This window comes from Ylistrum balloti, unplaced genomic scaffold (assembly GCF_031769215.1).
Source record: "Ylistrum balloti isolate Yb309-2 unplaced genomic scaffold, AGI_CSIRO_Ybal_v1 Utg371192, whole genome shotgun sequence".
In the NCBI taxonomy this organism is placed as follows: domain Eukaryota; kingdom Metazoa; phylum Mollusca; class Bivalvia; order Pectinida; family Pectinidae; genus Ylistrum; species Ylistrum balloti.
Window position 1 is genome coordinate 143,513 of NW_026782649.1, and position 21,374 is coordinate 164,886.

The 21,374-nt window shown below is 37.8% G+C and overlaps 3 non-coding genes across 3 annotated transcripts; all 3 read left to right on the forward strand.

Moving 5' to 3' along the window:
* Nucleotides 1-296: 296 nt before the first annotated feature.
* On the forward strand, nt 297-369 carry Trnar-ccu (transfer RNA arginine (anticodon CCU)). The gene has a single exon. It is a non-coding gene; the product is annotated as a tRNA-Arg (tRNA).
* Nucleotides 370-3,287: 2,918 nt separating this feature from the next.
* On the forward strand, nt 3,288-3,360 carry Trnar-ccu (transfer RNA arginine (anticodon CCU)). The gene has a single exon. It is a non-coding gene; the product is annotated as a tRNA-Arg (tRNA).
* A 1,914-nt stretch (nt 3,361-5,274) lies between these two features.
* Nucleotides 5,275-5,347, forward strand: Trnar-ccu (transfer RNA arginine (anticodon CCU)). Its single transcript has one exon. It is a non-coding gene; the product is annotated as a tRNA-Arg (tRNA).
* Nucleotides 5,348-21,374: the final 16,027 nt, after the last annotated feature.

Consider the following 21,374-nt stretch of genomic DNA (forward strand, 5'->3'; position numbering starts at 1 on the left):
TTATGTTCCAATGTGTTTATCTATAGTTTGAGGGAGGATCTTGCCCCTAAATTCAACATAAAAACATATTTACCCGAAATTCATCTTCTGATTCATTTTTATTCTCAATACATTTAAGTAGAACACGCCGAATTAACAGTTTTACTTTATTAAGTTTGAAAACTTCACCTGTATAAAATATTTATGATAACTGATATTTACTATCTATGGAGCAAGTTTGCTAGTTTCTTTGGTTTTTTGTTTGTGTTTTTAATGTCGACCCAAAATTTTTCAAGTAGGAAACTGTTCAAACATATGCCTCCGTGGCCCAATGGATAAGGCACCGGCCTCCTAAGCCGGGGATTGCGGGTTCGAGTCCCGCCGGAGGTTAGCAACATGAGCTATTTTGTTATAATCAAATATCTTAAGATAAGAGGTGCTTCATATATTCGTAAAACATAGACATTGTATATACTCTGCTGTCTTCATTCATCAACATTTTGTGAGCAATATCTAACGTGTTCCATCAGAATGCCACTTATTCTTAGATCAAAAGAGGCCGTAGGATGAATTCAATTACGGTTAATTAAAGTTGAGAACAAAGACAAACACTGTGTATTAAAGATTGTGTGAAAAGTCTGACATATTGTTCTTTGTGTGGTACCATTCAGATGTGTACCCGCTGTAATTCCACAGAGACTAGACGGCGAAAGTTTCAAATTCCAACACAATGTTTAATCATTTTTTGTTTTAAAAAATATGGTGTTTAGTTCATTCAGTCTAGTTCAAGTGAGATAAAAGACAGCATAAAAATCTCGAAGCACGCGGGACCATGTGAAAACTTTGAAATATCCGAGTATTCTATTTAAGTAAGTTCGAATGTTTAGTACGAAGTTTGGCTGGGACCGAAGAAATACTTCGAAGTAAATATAGTTATCACAGTTCGAGATATCGAATAAGTTCGACTTTACATTTCTTCTAGACCTTCGACTCCTCAAAACTCATGTTCAAATCGCTATCAGGTGCGGTGTCGTCGTTACTATCAGTCAAGTTGGCTGCCATTTCTGTTGAACTTATGACGTCACGAATAGAAGCGCCTCGATTCCGCGGAAATGACGATTACGCTGATTAGGTCTGAGCGGACAGGTGAAAATCGACACTTTGAGCTTTAATAACTCGACACTGGGGCGACGGATTTTGACGGGGTTTTCGTTATTATTATTTTTACGTCATTCTTAACATTATATAAGAATATAAAATTACACTCAGGGTCCACTCCTCAATATTTCTACCTCTTGAATGCAAAGCATTCGTATCCAAAATTTCAAATTGCGTTTACTTAAAATCCCGGTATGTTATACCTTCCTGGCGGTTAAAACTTACCTAAAATAAATATTTAACTTACAGCTATGTGAAGATGTCTATTTAAAAAGAAATTACTTTATCGTTTCTGAATGTTACGAGATCAAGAAATTGAAATGTGAGAGACCATGGTTTGTTACCTGGTTACCTTCATCTTCACTTACTAAGCTGTTTGGTAAACATGACGGTTTCGATTTATCAGTTGTGAATTTTCCATAACTTGATGGTAACATTCCTCCTAGTTCCAAAAGGTTAAAAATATAAATAGGGAAGATAAAATGATAGAACAGTTGAGCTAGGATAGCAGGACTCAGTGGAATCTTCCTGAGCGCAAGATCACACGAATTGACCTGTGGTGGATAGAACCATTAGGAATTTCTTCATCCTCAGATCAGTGTATAATACACTATCGTCGTAACTTGTGTAGATGGGACCTCTAGGCAGAGGAGACACAATAGTATTCACCGTACCCGGCCCTCCACGCAGCTGGAAAGATACAGGCAGCGTTACACTATGTTCTGGTAGCCGAAACTGACTGGAGAAACAGCGGCTATAGGGGAGGCCTGTGACGAAACACAGCGGTTGTAGAGGACGCTTGTGACGAAACACAGCGGCTGTAGAGGACGCTTGTGACGAAACACAGCGGCTGTAGAGGACGCTTGTGACGAAACACAGCGGCTGTAGAGGACGCTTGTGACGAAACACAGCGGCTGTAGAGGACGCTTGTGACGAAACAAAGCGGCTGTAGAAGACGCTTGTGACGAAACACAGCGGCTGTAGAGGAGGTGACAAAACACCATAGACCCACCCACATACAGTTCGTGAAAGCTGGAGAGGACATCTAACTGGCAGTCCATGTCACGAAAACGTACTCCGCCAAACACCGTCCTGGGAAATTTGAGCAGACCTCAACAAACGTCTCGCCTGTCCTGATGCTGTGTATAATTCACTGTGACCAGACGTGGTCACAACAGAAGCAGAAGTTCATATTAGTGGAAATGACGATTCCGGAGGAGGAAGGGTGCGACGAGGCACATAAACAGAAATCAGAGCTTTCTGAGCAGTGCAGACAGAAGGGACGGAGAACCTGACTGTTTCCAGGAAAGCACCACAGAGTCCCCTGCACAGTCAGTTTGGAAGATGATCAAGAAAACGGGACTGGCAGGAGAAAGGCGAAAGACAATTTTAAGATCATAGCTGAGAAGGCAGAGAGAACAGCATGGTGATTAGGGTGCAGACGAGATCAGTCAATTTGGAAACCCGACAACAGCGAGCAGTGATCGATCACCACAGATGACCCTCTAATCAGAGGACATCATGAAATAGGTGTCGAAACGGCCGATGACGGTTGAAATCCACTTGATGACACTGTCAACAGGAGTCCCGTGAGCTCCCTGTCGCCATGGTTTAACTGACATAGCGGTTGGGTTTACAAACAACGGAGAAATATCATACTGATATCGTGTTTCCTTCATGAACATTATGGAAATAATAGCCATTACTTCGTGGAACTCTGATTTGGAACCCTGCTGAGATGTCACGTGACATTGATATTGATTGGTCGACAGATAGACTGGCTCACAGTGGGTTCTAACGTGTTTACAATATATTTACCAATAGTTTGCTGGAAAACTCTGTTCATGTACTCAAAAAGATATGTATAATGAACCTGGAACTCATCCATGCTTTTAATGTTGTTCGTAGTGTATTTCATCTTGACATTAGTGGTTTGTTTGTGTTTCAAATATCTACGGCTGTACATATTTCTTCAGATACCCAGTATCTGAAATATATTTCACAGCTGGAATCATAGTCAGCTACAGAGCCAAACGCTGCTTGAAAAATAAACTTAAAGAGCAGAATGTTGTATAATCTACTATCATTAATGTACATGGTTATATAATCAATTACAAACCAATCACCCCCCCCCCCCCCAGTTGACGTACGCCTCCGTGGCCCAATGGATAAGGCACCGGCCTCCTAAGCCGGGGATTGCGGGTTCGAGTCCCGCCGGAGGTTTTGCTATAGCGGTTCGATAGTCAAAACACTATTCAAAGTTTTTATATTTTCAAAGATGGAAAATGTGTAAAATGGCATCAACAAGCAATAAATACGATATTCGACAAGTTTGAGGGAAATGTCTCATCCATTAGATATAATCCAATCAGAATTGAATAAAGGCATGATAAGGCAGGACAATCACGAAGTCGGTCTAAATGACGTAATTTATAAGACGATTCCAGACATTGACATTGCTCAACAGAAAATTAACCAATCACCAAATATCTCCTTCATTCCAACAGATCAGAAAATCATGTTTTCGTCAATGTATTCGGTATAAACGACTTTCGTGAGTCACGTGATCGAGCTGTCCTTGTTTCGCCACACTTCTCTCTTCCCCGTGTTACGCAGTGCTCCATGCGCATGCCACATGTGTTACTTTTATCGTTTTCATTTTCGTTCTTTGCTGCTACGGAACACACAAAAGTCAGGCCCTTTTCTAGATATCATGTCTGTCCGGTATTCCCACGGGGTTCATGTCCTCCATTTGGGGGTAATGATTTTATCTGCCCCTTTCTAAGTTCCTTAATTGCACATTTTGAAACAAATATAGGTCATAAGGCTGTTAATATGCATCCTTAAGTCATTATATTCAAGTATCCTAGTTTGAAATTTAACTTATTCCTAAAAAATGACGGTGATAGATGTCGATTGCTCATAGAAACAACTTTGCAACACATTTTTTATGGTCATTAGGATAATCTCGCTGAGATCTATTTTTGTACGATACTGAAGCTTAAAGAGTTCGCTAGCTCTATGATTTCAACTTAACCTGTATTTACTACCAGTAGAATAACAAATGTTTGACTGTAGAAGCCATTTGGAAAGGATAGGATACTTCACGTTTTCGACCGATGCTGTTTCATCTAGTGCCTACGTGGCCCAATGGATAAGGCACCGGCCTCCTAAGCCTTAGTGACGGTTGTAAATGTTCGCCTAAGTGACGGTTGTAAATGTTCGCCTAAGTGACGGTTGTAAGTGTTCGCCTAAGTGACGGTTGTAAGTGTTCGCCTTAGTGACGGTTGTTAGTGTTCGCCTTAGTGACGGTTATAAGTGTTCGCCTTAGTGACGGTTGTAAGTGTTCGCCTTAGTGACGGTTGTAAATGTTCGCCTTACTGACGGTTGTAAGTGTTCGCCTTAATGACGGTTGTAAATGTTCGCCTTACTGACGGTTGTAAGAATTCGCCTTAGTGACGGAGATCGTTCGCAGAAAATTAAGCAATCACATATCACGATTCCCTTCCTTCGGTACAGTACAACAGATGAGAAAGTCGTGATGTTTTTGTACAGTCCTGCATGGTGTATTTTCCTCAGTGTATGATACACACACGGGGTTCATATGTTTCACCGGAATCACAGAAGGTAATTCGTTCTGATATATATATATATCGTCGTGGTACGCAGTACACCTCGCGCGTGCTACAAGTCTTACTCTAACTGTTCCTAGAGCTCAAAGATATCATTGTTTCGTTCTAAGCGGCTAGAATAGCTTTTGTTGGAATCAGAAGAGATAATTTTTTATCTGACTTTTTCCAGTTCCATAATGTCAAATGAGTGTATATCTTGATATCCTGAATGGTTACTTGTATTTAAGTCATTAGTTATTCAAACTTACCTGATTTTGTTTCATATTCAATATTTGAAAAAAAAGAAGATCAATTATGCAACACACGTCTCGAACAATGCTTTACGGTCGTGAGGATGATCTTCACGGGATCTATTTTTGTACGATGGTGAAGTTTAATGAGTTCGCTAGTCAGGTAATTTCTTGCCTTGTTATTACTACAAATAGATTAGGAAATATTTGACTGGAGAAGCCATTCGGAAAGGATACGATACTTCATGTCTTCAACTGATGACGTTTAATCATGTGCCTCCGTGGCCCAATGGATAAGGCACCGGCCTCCTAAGCCGGGGATTGCGGGTTCGAGTCCCGCCGGAGGTTTTGCCTCTATTTTACATGCTTGTCATTGATAATGAGACGTACATCGTGTCAAATTACGACAAACAAAACACATGTTACCCACTTTATGGTACTGCGATTGGCGCGTTATATCCACCACATATGTATATAAAGCATAATTGTCATTTTTGTTGATCCCACTGTCCGTCAGACATACAGCCGGAGGCAACTTGTCTGTCCTTTCAATTTTTGGGTTTCACCTCACCATCAAAATAACACTTTGCAGACCCATCAAATTTCCACTCATTCCACAGATGCGTCCTGAATGCTTCCATGCATATATCCTGAATGGTTACTTGTACTTATTCATTTAAAAACATGCTTGATTTTGTTTGATATTCCAGAGTTCCGCCGGAGGTTTTGTCTATATTTTACATGCAAAACACTTGCTGCTTGCCAAGATATTCCATTGATAGTGAGACGTACACAGTTTCACAGTCGTACATTTATATTAATTAAAATACGACAATCTAAACACCTGTCACCCACCAGGACGTGTCACCTACCGGTGTTGACTTCGTGGTACTGAAATTTAGTACATTACATATCGTATATAAAGCTTTATCATCCCTCTAATTATCGATTGAAGGGGGTGGTGGGTGACCTCAAACAAGTATATCTGTGGGCTGTATTTACGGACGTACGACTGGACACGACTTGCAGGTTGTAATCAATCTTACGACACTGCTTTCTGATTGGATATGTTTGCTTTAGATTGGTTTTTGGGTCAAATGTCAAACTTCAAGTTTGCTATCATTATAAATAGTATATTAGTTTCAGTTCAATAACTAAAGTTCCGCTTGGCCGATCAAACACAACTTCATACATAGCTCACTTACTAATCGTGCTTGTTGTTTTTATATTTCTTGTAGTTCAAATATCAATATAGATCAACGAGGTCACTGTTACTGAAAATAGACAATTATTTTCGAAACCAATATAGAAAATTTTACCTTCGAAATCTAAAAGGTTTTGTAAGTTAATATCAATAGGAAATATCAATGATACCATCTTGTAGTGGTTAATTAATGTTTAACTAAACACCGTGGAGGAGACCCGTCTCATAGTGTCACGACAAGTTGTGCTAGTCTTAAATAAACAAGCAGGGCGGTAGATCTGAAGCATTAAGAAGCTCAGATAAATTGACATAATATAAACATATGCCTAACGCTCAAGAGACACAAACGTTGTATGTACACTGTAGAACAAGAAAATCAAGGACGGTTTACATACTGTAACTTGGTGACCGGTTCTCTTTTAAACACATGCCTCTGTGTTTTTTGATATTGCTATATGCGTGTATGCAGTACATCAACGAATATCAGTCAGTATTTCATCTCGCATCTTGTTAAGTCTGATCAACACTGTTTGGTTTTTGTCGTCTCGTGTTGTCAGTGCGCATGGGCGAAAACAGCAGCGCGTCAAATCTCGTCAGTACTTTTGTCGCGTTGTGATTTAACAGGATGACTCCTTGTAAGATCTAACACAGACTCATATTTTCTCAAATCCCGGACGATCCCCACTCTTGTAATATTTCGTTATTTTTAGTTTTTTAAAACTTTACTGAAAGTAATCAGAGTATGTACAAAACAGTACATGTTATTATTTATAAGTCCACATTGTACTGTATAGTTGTTGAGAGACTTCTCGTTCAGGTCTAGCTTGTATTTTCCCAAACATTTGTCTTGTCACACGATGTATACAATGTACTTCGTACTACACAAGCACGTAAACAAACAGATATACGACTAGATGATGTCGGTAAATTGTTTGTTGAAAAATTGATAAAGTTTACGACACCCACTACTACGCGGAAACAGAGATGTATAGCGGAAACACCCGGGTCAATACTCAACCTACTTAAGCCTCGAGGAATTCATCATCGATATTTCACGCATGACCAGGTTTATATTTGTCAGAGGTTAAAAAGTGGTAATGGAGACAATATATCATTTTGTATGTATATGGTGATTAAAGGAGTCATGTTTTTTTATACAAGCAAGGTGCCATTGGGTTTGGATCTCAGTAATCGAGGATACCTTCACGGGACCTGGTGTGTTTGGGTCCTGTGGCACTCTAACAATTCGTTTTCCCGTACAGGCCACTCCCTGCCTGTGATATGGCTTGGATACTGGTCATGTTACATATTCTTGACTGCCTTTTTTTGCATGACGCATGCGTATTTGTATATATATATTCGTTTCTTTAAAACATATCATCAAATTTGATCATTGAATTTGAAAAAGAAATAATTGCTTGATTTCATCTAACCCATCACTCACGGATCAAGTGCAAAATGAAAAACGACCAAACAAACGAATAAACACACAAAAATCAAACTTTGATTTCATACTGTGGTAATGTTCCGACATTGATATAACACGACCCAAGGTCCTTAACTTCTGAAATATAGCAGGACCCAAGGTCCCTTACTTCTGAGATATATCAGGACCCAAGGTCCTTAACTTCTGAAAAATAGCAGGACCCAAGGTCCCTTACTTCTGAGATATATCAGGACCCAAGGTCCTTTACTTCTGAGATATAGGAGGACCCAAGGTCCTTTACCTCTGAGATATAGCAGGACCCAAGGTCCTTTACTTCTGAAATATAGCAGGACCCAAGGTCCCTTACTTCTGAGATATATCAGGACCCAAGGTCCTTAACTTCTGAAAAATAGCAGGACCCAAGGTCCCTTACTTCTGAGATATATCAGGACCCAAGGTCCTTTACTTCTGAGATATAGCAGGACCCAAGGTCCCTAACTTCTGAGATATAGCAGGACCCAAGGTCCTTTACTTCTGAGATATAGGAGGACCCAAGGTCCTTTACCTCTGAGATATAGCAGGACCCAAGGTCCTTTACTTCTGAGATATAGCAGGACCCAAGGTCCTTTACTTCTGAGATATAGCAGGACCCAAGGTCCTTTACTTCTGAGATATAGCAGGACCCAAGGTCCCTTACTTCTGAGATATAGCAGGACCCAAGGTCCCTTACTTCTGAGATATAGGAGGACCCAAGGTCCCTAACTTCTGAGATATAGCAGGACCCAAGGTCCCTTACTTCTGAGATATAGGAGGACCCAAGGTCCCTTACTTCTGAGATATAGGAGGACCCAAGGTCCCTTACTTCTGAGATATATCAGGACCCAAGGTCCCTTACTTCTGAGATAAAGCAGGACCCAAGGTCCCTTACTTCTGAGAAGGTAAAGTTAAATTAAAAGTATGAGAAAAGCAATCACGTTACAAATGATACTTTCTATATTTATACATATATTCTTTCTCATACAATACATGAGGTAAGCCAATGCCTTTATTATGTAATTTTATTTTTCTAGATTTATCATTTACGATGATTCTACGATCGACTTTCTCGTGGATCGAGAGATAAGCGGGTATGTAGCAATGTCGCTAAGGTTCATGTAAAATAATCACATTTTAGCCGCTCATGTTGCGGAAAAACAGATCTCGCATTGTTGATACCGTGATGTATTTGGAGGTATGTTTGGACGTGTGTGCTATAATCAGGCAATTTCATCAGACAGTCGCTATACACACAGCACAACTAGACACTTGTAGACAATTGCCATGAAGAGGTTTGTGAGTTTGTATCCGGTCCAAAGCATTCTGTTAAGTGCAAAACATCAATGGCGGCATTCATGTGGGATTTGGGATACGTCGGTTTTTATAAATGTAGGCTGAACCCTTCAGGTTAATATGTTTCTTTACCTTCTATTAAACAATGCTATAAAATGGTAGTGGTATTTTAGTTCTAAATTTGACGTAAATATATATTAGGTTTTTATAACCAGACTAATCCATGTCTAACATTAAAGCAGTTTGTTTTTATTGCTCTCAGTTCCGTTCTCCTGTATGAATCAGAGCAACAACAGCGACGGTAGAGGTGTGGGACTTTTTTTTCTGAAAGTTCGAAATATAGTAGGAAACATTTAAGGTTGAAATATAGAAGAAATTCTCTACGTATCAGTTTTCTCCACTCATCTCTGAGAAACCACTTTGCATGCATTTCCGCTTGATGCGGAATGCACTTTTCCCTAATTGAAGCACCGCACTACCCGGAAATAACGTTCAGCGTATAAAATCCGATACGGTTTGCGCGTCGATGCACGCGCTGGTAAACTTTTAAAAATCTTACATAACTTGTACATAGAAAGACAAATCTGAGACATGTAGGTTCATGTTCGATATATGTGTATTTCCTCGGTCGCTAGAGCTCTATCAGTGTAGAGCACTGTGCCTACGTAACTTCATTTGCAGATTCGAGGTGCGTAGTTCGACACTCCTTTACCAGGCCGGTTTGTGTTTTTCGGGAATCTGAGAAACGGACCGGTTTTTTGTTTGTGTCATTGGAGAAGATACTTTAACCCAAATAGCACTAGGTGACATGTGACGGGCCCCCAGTCTGTTGTTCAGTGAGGTTACTGCTAACCATTTCAAGGAGACCCCTCTTCGAAATCACCATGGCTGTTCACGCGGTAAAAACCAGCAAAGAAACAAACGTAACAGTACATTGTAGTAACTTAGTAGTCAGGCGTTCGATTCCTAGAAGAGGCATCGAAATAAGTATATATGTATAGAAAGCAAATACTTTTTTGTGAAATTATATACACGTAATTTAGGTTCGCATTCCTTTCCAATTTTATTCACAGGATAACATTTTAACTCTGTTATTTTTTTTACTAAAATATAATGATAGTTGGGTAGCTAAACTTGGCATGGAAAAGTTAATTTTAAAGTGTGAATTAGTTGATTGGTGGCTGTTCTCTGACATTGTTTAATTAATAGTTTAAAGTACAACCGATAAAAATTGGAAAGAAATCAACAATAAATAAAACGGAACCCTAGATAATACGTTCACATGTATCGCAGTAGAGAATACGTACACATGTACCACAGTAGATAATACGTTCACATGTATCGCAGTAGAGAATACGTACACATGTACCGCAGTAGATAATACGTACACATGTACCGCAGTAGATAATACCTACACATGTACCGCAGTAGAGAATACGTACACATGTACCGCAGTAGATAATACGTACACATGTACCGCAGTAGAGAATACGAACACATGTACCGCAGTAGATAATACGTACACATGTACCGCAGTAGTTAATACATAAACATGTACCGCTGTAGAGAATACGTACACATGTACCGCAGTAGAGACTACATACACATGTACCGCAGTAGATAATACATACACATGTACCACAGTAGATAATACGTACACATGTACCGCAGGAGATAATACGTACACATGTACCGCATTAGAGACTACATACACATGTACCGCAGTAGATAATACGTACACATGTACCGCAGTAGATAATACGTACACATGTACCGCAATAGAGACTACATACACATGTACCGCAGTAGATAATACGTACACATGTACCGCAGTAGAGGCTACATACACATGTACCGCAGTAGATAATACGTACACATGTACCGCAGTAGAGACTACATACACATGTACCGCAGTAGATAATACGTACATATGTACCGCATTAGACTACATACACATGTACCGCATTAGAGACTACATACACATGTACCGCAGTAGATAATACGTACACATGTACCGCAGTAGATAATACGTACACATGTACCGCAGTAGATAATACGTACACATGTACCACAGTAGATAATACGTACACATGTACCGCAGTAGATAATACATACACATGTACCGCTGTAGATAATACGTACACATGTACCGCTGTAGAGAATACGTACACATGTACCGCAGTAGAGACTACATACACATGTACCGCAGTAGATAATACGTACACATGTACCGCAGTAGAGAATACGTACACATGTACCAAGAGGATCCAACCAGTATACGATTGTATAGATGTTTCAAAATACATTTCTGCTGAATCGTATTCCGGGAAATATCTAAACAGACATGTTTTAATCTTAATTACGTATTGATATAATTTATCATTGGCTTTTTGCCTTTGCTCGACTCGAAATCTGTTTTAGAAAATAAAAATATCAGAACTTAGAAATCAGCATAATATCTATATGATGTACATTTTATCAACGTTCAAACAAAGCTTACCGATATATACAATTCGGACCCGTCCCTACTGTTTTGTAGATGGAAGTGATGAAGGCGGGCAACGTAATACAAAATGCAATAAATCAGAATGAATGGTTTTATTGTGATATATACACGTTACAGGCCCGTCCTTGACCGATTTATATCATCACGCCTGTAACAACTCAGTTTAATGGGCGATAGGGCTATTATCAAACAAACTATATAATGTAGTTAATGTGTGTTTGTAACAGTTATCTATTGGGGTTCGTCCGACAACAGATGGTGCCGTACTGGGTACAATCAAGGGAGATAATTAGCTCCTTTGATTATGAGGTCGGTGAGTACGTCCATGTGTATATACCCGTTAAGAGTGTCTGTCTGTTTACATAAACATATGATGACGTACACTCTGTATAACTCATCCTGTTGTTGGTGATGAGGATAGTGGTTCACTTGTATACTTACAAACATGGAGACACGTGCTACACGCGTGCCCTGTCATGCAGTGCCTTGGTTTTTCCGAGAGACATTTTAAAACACCGGTCAACGGTAAACATTGATATACCTGTGTGAACGGTCACTTTACAACCTTGTTATACCTCTGTGAACGGTGAAATGTCTTTACAACATTGATATACCTGTGTGAACGGTCACTTTACAACATTGATATACCTCTGTGAACGGTCACTTTACAACATTGATAGATCTCTGTGAACGGTAACTTTACAACATTGATATACCCCTGTGAACGGTGAAATGTCTTTACAACATTGATATACCCCTGTGAACGGTCAGATGTCTTAACAGCATTGATATACCCCTGTGAACGGTCAAATGTCTTTACAACATTGATATCCCTCTGTGAACGGTAATTGACTTTACACATTGATATGCCCCTGTGAACGGTCAAATGTCTTTACAACATTGATATACCTCTGTGAACGGTCAAGTGTCTTTACACATTGATATACCCCTGTGAACGGTCAAATGTCTTCGCAACATTGATATACCTCTGTGAACGGTGAAATGTCTTTACAACATTGATATACCCCTGTAAACGGTCACTTTACAACATTGTTATACCTCTGTGAACGGTCAAGTGTCTTTACACATTGATATACCCCAGTGAACGGTCACTTTACATCATTTATATACCCCTGTAAACGGTCACTTTACAACATTGTTATACCTCTGTGAACGGTGAAATGTCTTTACAACATTGATATACCCCTGTAAACGGTCACTTTACAACATTGATAGATCTGTGTGAATGGTAACTTTACAACATTGATATACATCTGTGAACGGTGAAATGTCTTTACAACATTGATATACCCCTGTAAACAGTCACTTTACAACATTGTTATACCTCTGTGAACGGTCAAGTGTCTTTACACATTGATATACCCCAGTGAACGGTCACTTTACATCATTTATATACCCCTGTAAACGGTCACTTTACAACATTGTTATACCTCTGTGAACGGTGAAATGTCTTTACAACATTGATATACCCCTGTAAACGGTCACTTTACAACATTGATAGATCTGTGTGAATGGTAACTTTACAACATTGATATACATCTGTGAACGGTGAAATGTCTTTACAACATTGATATACCTCTGTGAACGGTAACTTTACAACATTATTATACCTCTGTGAACGGTCAAGTGTCTTTACACATTGATATACCCCTGTGAACGGTCACTTTACAACATTGTTATACCTCTGTGAACGGTCAAGTGTCTTTACACATTGATATACTCCCGTGAACGGTCACTTTACATCATTTATATACCCCTGTAAACGGTCACTTTACAACATTGTTATACCCCTGTGAACGGTGAAATGTCTTTACAACATTGATATACCTCTGTAAACGGTCACTTTACAACATTGATAGATATCTGTGTGAATGGTAACTTTACAACATTGATATACATCTGTGAACGGTGAAATGTCTTTACAACATTGATATACCTCTTTGAACAGTAATTTTACAACATTGATATACCTCTGTGAACGGTCACTTTACAACATTGTTATACCTCTGTGAACGGTCAAGTGTCTTTACACATTGATATACCCCTGTGAACGGTCACTTTACATCATTGATATACCCCTGTAAACGGCCACTTTACAACATTGTTATACATCTGTGAACGGTGAAATGTCTTTACAACATTGATATACCTGTGTGAACGGTCACTTTACAACATTGATATACCTCTTTGAACAGTAATTTTACAACATTGATATACCTCTGTGAACGGTAACTTTACAACATTGTTATACCTCTGTGAACGGTCAAGTGTCTTTACACATTGATATACCCCTGTGAACGGTCACTTTACATCATTGATATACCCCTGTAAACGGCCACTTTACAACATTGTTATACATCTGTGAACGGTGAAATGTCTTTACAACATTGATATACCTCTTTGAACAGTAATTTTACAACATTGATATACCTCTGTGAACGGTAACTTTACAACATTGTTATACCTCTGTGAACGGTCAAGTGTCTTTACACATTGATATACCCCTGTGAACGGTCACTTTACATCATTGATATACCCCTGCAAACGGCCACTTTAAAACATTGTTATACCCCTGTGAACGGTGAAATGTCTTTACAACATTGATATACCCCTGTAAATGGACACTTTACAACATCGATATACCTCTGTGAACGGTCAAATAACTTTACAACGTTGATATACCTCTGTGAACGGTGAAATGTCTTTACAACATTGATATACCTCTGTGAACGGTCAAATGTCTTTACAACATTGATATACCTCTGTGAACGGTCAAATAACTTTACAACATTGATATACCTCTGTGAACGGTCAAATGTCTTTACAACATTGATATACCTCTGTGAACGGTGAAATGTCTTTACAACATTGATATACCTCTGTGAACGGTCAAATAACTTTACAACATTGATATACCTCTGTGAACGGTCAAATGTCTTTTCAACATTGATATACCTCTGTGAACTGTCGCTTGGCCCTAGAACTTTGGCACTCGCTGTGAAAGGTCATATTACTTAAGAACATTTGTATGATACGTTTTTAAAATGTCTATTAAATCTTGGGACTTTATCGCCAATATCCTATGTTTATGGTTCGGTGACTTTTATTCCTCACGATATGTCACGGCTCATTGGTATATACGTGTCCCACCCTATGTTATTTGTCTCCAGTGATAACGTAGGTGTAACAAGAAATCTTTTAAATAGACATTGACGCAGCTCACTAGAATGAAATTTAAATTGACTCAAACTAGAAAGTTCTAGGTTCTATTTATCCTGAATTGAAAATTTTAAAAAGTCATTTGAGTCCCTAGAAAAAAAAACAAACATTACTTTCATTTACATTTTCGCCGCTCTGTGCAAACATGACGTTGTGCAACTTCACTCACTGAACTCATACAATTGGAAAATCGCACTTCGTTTCATGTGAATACGTAGGGTATATATAAACACTTTGAAATCATATAATAAATCTTTCTTCTTCTTTTTTTCTATTGCGTGCTCACTTTGTTGAATAACTTCCAAGAAATCATAAGGAGGCATCCAGACAATTGTTTCCTACTGGGGCAGGGGCAGGAGGCAGGGTCAATAAATGTGTCTGGCTCTCTTTATATTTTCTGATTGTTCTCTAGATACGCATAAGAGCAAACTCCAATAGATTCAATGTAGGTTTAAATATAAGCAGCAATACAAAATACATTTTAACAAATGAAAATACGAACTAAGGTAGAGTCCGCTTAGAAATCGAAACAGAAAGTCAGACCAACTCATCGCTTTACTATGTCATCTCCCAGTTCAGAAAGATTTTACATCATATATTGTATAACACGTCGCCTTATCCTTTCTGTGGTCTTCGACGAAATATAAAATCCCTAAATACATCAGCAGTATTGTAGGCTACATTATCTCTTTTTGTGGTTAAAGGGAGATAAATGTATCTTACACAAGAAGAGAATTTTGGTTTCAGGGGAGATAACTCATTTTATTTTGTGAAACCAATGTTGTAAAAAATATCGTTTTAATTTCTTTAAATTATTTTTTTGAGTTGCCATCTATTTAAGATTTTTTAAAGTCCTGTATCTCAATCTTAAAAAAAGTCTGGACAATGAGCTACTAAACACTGTTTACACTATACTTAGACTGGAGCCTCAGTGGTATCGACGGTCGGTCAACAAAGCGTTCACATCTAGAACATCGCCGAAGGTTTTCTTTTGTATATAATTTATGGCTGCTGTAACAAACACTATAAATCACGTGACCACAATGCCGTCATTGTAGTCTTAGAGATAGCGTTGGTATACTGTCAACATGACTTTTCTAACACTAAATATATGTTTCATGCAGTGAGTGACAAAAAAATCGGTGTTTGACTAAATAAGAGTTGCCAACGGTAAGCTTAGGGAATGTAAATAAATTATTAGATCGCTTGGTGTTTCATTTATAACTGCAGTAAATGACAAATTTATCCCAGAGTGCATTGCGGTACCCTAATATCACTTCTGTAAACGGCTCAGGCCATTTCAAGATTCCTGGAAAAAATATTTCATTATATTTCTGCTTTCTTATTTGTATTATTATTTCCAAAATAGATTATTGTTCACCTGGAATATGGTTATAAACGTTATGGATTATATAGCGGACCCTGAGGTAAACTATTGGTAGCCCGTGAGCCACAGGCGCAGTGTGACTGTTAAGGAACGACAGCTCTGGTAGAGATTGTTTATATATGTGTATTGTGACCATTAAGGAACGACAACTCCTGTAGAGATTGTTTATATATTCAATTAAATTCATTTCAATTCAATTCAATTCAATTCTTTTATTTCGATACTTCACGGCCTCCGGCCCACAGTACATTTAATAAATCACATTCCATCACACTCAACACTTCAACAATATTTTTTTATATACAATTTGTTCAGTATATTTTATCATTCTACAATACATCGGTCTACACATATGTTAAGTATATAGTTGGCTACAATACATCGGTCTACACATATGTTACGTATATAGTTGGCTACAATACATCGGTCTACACATATGTTAAGTATATAGTTGGCTACAATACATCGGTCTACACATATGTTAAGTATATAGTTGGCTACAATACACATGTCAACACATATGTTAAGTATATAGTTGGCTACAATACATCGGTCTACACATATGTTAAGTATATAGTTGGCTACAATACATCGGTCAACACATATGTTAAGTATATAGTTGGCTACAATACATCGGTCAACACATATGTTAAGTATATAGTTGGCTACAATACATCGGTCAACACATATGTTAAGTATATAGTTGGCTACAATACATCGGTCAACACATATGTTAAGTATATAGTTGGCTACAATACATCGGTCTACACATATGTTAAGTATATAGTTGGCTACAATACACATGTCTACACATATGTTAAGTATATAGTTGGCTACAATACATCGGTCAACACATATGTTAAGTATATAGTTGGCTACAATACATCGGTCTACACATATGTTAAGTATATAGTTGGCTACAATACATCGGTCTACACATATGTTAAGTATATAGTTGGCTACAATACACATGTCTACACATATGTTACGTATATAGTTGGCTACAATACATCGGTCTACACATATGTTAAGTATATAGTTGGCTACAATACATCGGTCTACACATATGTTAAGTATATAGTTGGCTACAATACATCGGTCTACACATATGTTAAGTATATAGTTGGCTACAATACACATGTCAACACATATGTTAAGTATATAGTTGGCTACAATACATCGGTCTACACATATGTTAAGTATATAGTTGGCTACAATACATCGGTCTACACATATGTTAAGTATATAGTTGGCTACAATACATCGGTCTACACATATGTTAAGTATATAGTTGGCTACAATACATATGTCAACACATATGTTAAGTATATAGTTGGCTACAATACATCGGTCTACACATATGTTAAGTATATAGTTGGCTACAATACACATGTCAACACATATTTTAAGTATATAGTTGGCTACAATACATCGGTCTACACATATGTTAAGTATATATTTGGCTACAATACATCGGTCTACACATATGTTAAGTATATAGTTGGCTACAATACATCGGTCTACACATATGTTAAGTATATAGTTGGCTACAATACATCGGTCTACACATATGTTAAGTATATAGTTGGCTACAATACACATGTCAACACATATGTTAAGTATATAGTTGGCTACAATACATCGGTCTACACATATGTTAAGTATATAGTTGGCTACAATACATCGGTCTACACATATGTTAAGTATATAGTTGGCTACAATACATCGGTCTACACATATGTTAAGTATATAGTTGGCTACAATACATCGGTCTACACATATGTTAAGTATATAGTTGGCTACAATACACATGTCAACACATATGTTAAGTATATAGTTGGCTACAATACATCGGTCTACACATATGTTAAGTATATAGTTGGCTACAATACACATGTCAACACATATGTTAAGTATATAGTTGGCTACAATACATCGGTCTACACATATGTTAAGTATATAGTTGGCTACAATACACATGTCAACACATATGTTAAGTATATAGTTGGCTACAATACACATGTCAACACATATGTTAAGTATATAGTTGGCTACAATACACATGTCAACACATATGTTAAGTATATAGTTGGCTACAATACACATGTCAACACATATGTTAAGTATATAGTTGGCTACAATACACATGTCAACACATATGTTAAGTATATAGTTGGCTACAATACACATGTCAACACATATGTTAAGTATATAGTTGGCTACAATACACATGTCAACACATATGTTAAGTATATAGTTGGCTACAATACACATGTCAACACATATGTTAAGTATATAGTTGGCTACAATACACATGTCAACACATATGTTAAGTATATAGTTGGCTACAATACACATGTCAACACATATGTTAAGTATATACTGGTATATATAAACTGTCAATGTATATATAGACACATCAGATATGAAGTAGAAGCAAAATAATGTGTTCACATAATTATACACACAGGTTAAATATTTATTCATAACTGCAGAATTTCATCTCTATATTTTAAGGCTTTATAAATGTACATAGCAACATTTTTCAGAATAACCTCGTCTGTGCTTTTGAAAAGCCTTACTAAATGCATTGGATCTGGGTTTGAATGGCAGTACTGTGGCAAGTTAGCCTTTCTAAAGTCCGAAAGGACTGGGCATATAAGGAGGAAGTGCATCTCATCCTCCACAGCTTTCCTATTACAAATATTACACAATCTTGAGTCCCTTGCTATGCCAAGTTTACGCCCTCGTTCAATTTCCAGAGCATGAGTAGAACATCTGAAGTTGGCTAGAACAAATCTGAGATGGATTGGCAAGTTAATTAGTAGATATCTTTCACATACCAGATCATCCTTAATACTACTATAAAATTTACATTTGCCAGGTTTATTTAACTGTGAGTTCCATTCTTGGATATTTACGTCTCTCATTCTCTGTTTAAGTGAAAGTCAAAACATATTTGAATCACCAACCCCCTGATTAAGCCATACATAGCCAAATCCTAGCATATTTAGCATTTCACGCACTTTGGTGCACCAGTTCTTTTTTCCATTAGCATCTTGCACCAGTAACATTTTATAACAGAGTTTTGGTAACCTGTTGTCCTCCATACTGAATAATTTCATCAGATATTTGGCCGGTTTACACATATATGATGTATATAGTTCTAATCTGCCACACTCACCTCTTACCATACAGTTTGTTGCTTTCACACCAGTACATAATAGCAATTTACAAAAGTTGTTCTGTACACTTTCAATGTCAGCATTTGGAGAAGTTCCCCAGATTTCTGCACCATAGAATAAGATTGGCGAGATCATAGCATCGAACAGTTTGAAACCTATTTTAACATCTCTTTTGCCTATTTTACACAAACAATGCTTTAACATGTTTAACGCTTTAGTTGCTTGTAGGGCAAGTGATTTGCAGCAGTATGACCAACTCAACTTCGATGAGAAAAATACTCCTAGATATTTATAGAAGGTGACAACTTTAAGTTCTGCTCCTTTATATACCCATTTTTCGTGTTTGGATAACTTTCCACCATTTTTAAATACAATAATATTTGATTTGTCTAAGTTCACACTCATATTCCATATTTTACAGTATTTTTCTAGAGTATTTAGTCTTCTTTGTAAGCCTATTACAGAATCAGCCACTAGAGCAAGATCGTCTGCAAATAGTAACAAGAATATATCCTCTATCATCTGGTTCACAAAAATACCACTACCACTTTCCTTCCGAATCAAATCAGCTAGTTCGTTTATGTACAATGAAAAGAGCCAAGGACTGAGCATACAACCTTGTTTTACACCGGAGTTGCATACCACCTCTTTTGACAAATATTCACCGACCTTGACCTTAGCCTTGACCTTCTGATACATGCTCTTAAGAATATTAAGGATAGAACCTTGAAAGTTGTGGCTCTGAAGGACCAATAACAGCTTGGATCTATTCACTAGGTCGAAGGCCTTTCTAAAATCTATGAATGCACAATAGAAAACTCCCCCCTTTTTCGATAAGTATTTCTCGACCAGACTATTTAGACTGAATATGTTGTCAATGGTGGAGTAGCCACGCCTAAAACCAGCTTGTTCTTCAGCAACGGTGCCATATGTTTCTGACCAAGTTTGAAGTCTACTATTGATAATAGAAGTGAAAATCTTACTTATGACATTTAGTAAAGATATTCCCCTATAGTTACCTGGATTATTAGGGTCCCCTTTCTTGTAGATGGGTAATATAATACTACTCGACCACCTCTCCGGGAAATAACCTTTGGTTAGTAACTTGTTGAACAGTTTATGTAAAACAGGTAATAAGGCATCTAAAGCAAACTTATAGAATTCTACTAGATTGTTTATATATGTGCATTGTGACTGTTAAGGAACGACAACTCTGGTAGATTGTGACTGTTGAGGAACGACAACACTGGTAGAGATTGTTTACAGGGGTGTATTGTGACTGTTAAGGAACGACAACTCTGGTAGAGATTGTTTACAGAGGCGTAGTGTGACGATTAAGGAACGACAACTCTGGTAGAGATTGTTTACAGAGGCGTAGTGTGACGATTAAGGAACGACAACTCTGGTAGAGATTGTTTACAGAGGCGTAGTGTGACGATTAAGGAACGACAACTCTGGTAGAGATTGTTTACAGAAGTGAATTGTGACTGTTAAGGAACGACAACTCTGGTAGAGATTGTTTACAGAGGCGTAGTGTGACGATTAAGGAACGACAACTCTGGTAGAGATTGTTTACAGATGTGTATTGTGACTGTTAAGGAACGACAACTCTGGTAGAGATTGTTTACAGAGGCGTAGTGTGACGATTAAGGAACGACAACTCTGGTAAAGATTGTTTACAGAAGTGTATTGTGACTGTTAAGGAACGACAACTCTGGTAGAGATTGTTTACAGAGGTGTATTGTGACTGTTAAGGAACAACAACTCTGGTAGAGATTGTTTACAGAGGCGTAGTGTGACGATTAAGGAACGACAACTCTGGTAGAGATTTTTTATATATGTGTATTGTGACGATTAAGGAACGACAACTCTGGTAGAGATTGTTTACAGAAGTGTATTGTGACTGTTAAGGAACGACAACTCTGGTAGAGATTGTTTACAGAGGCGTAGTGTGACAATTAAGGAACGACAACTCTGGTAGAGATTGTTTACAGAGGCGTAGCGTGACGATTAAGGAACGACAACTCTGGTAGAGATTGTTTACAGATGTGTATTGTGACTTTTAATGAATGACACTTCTGATAGAGATTTACCACAT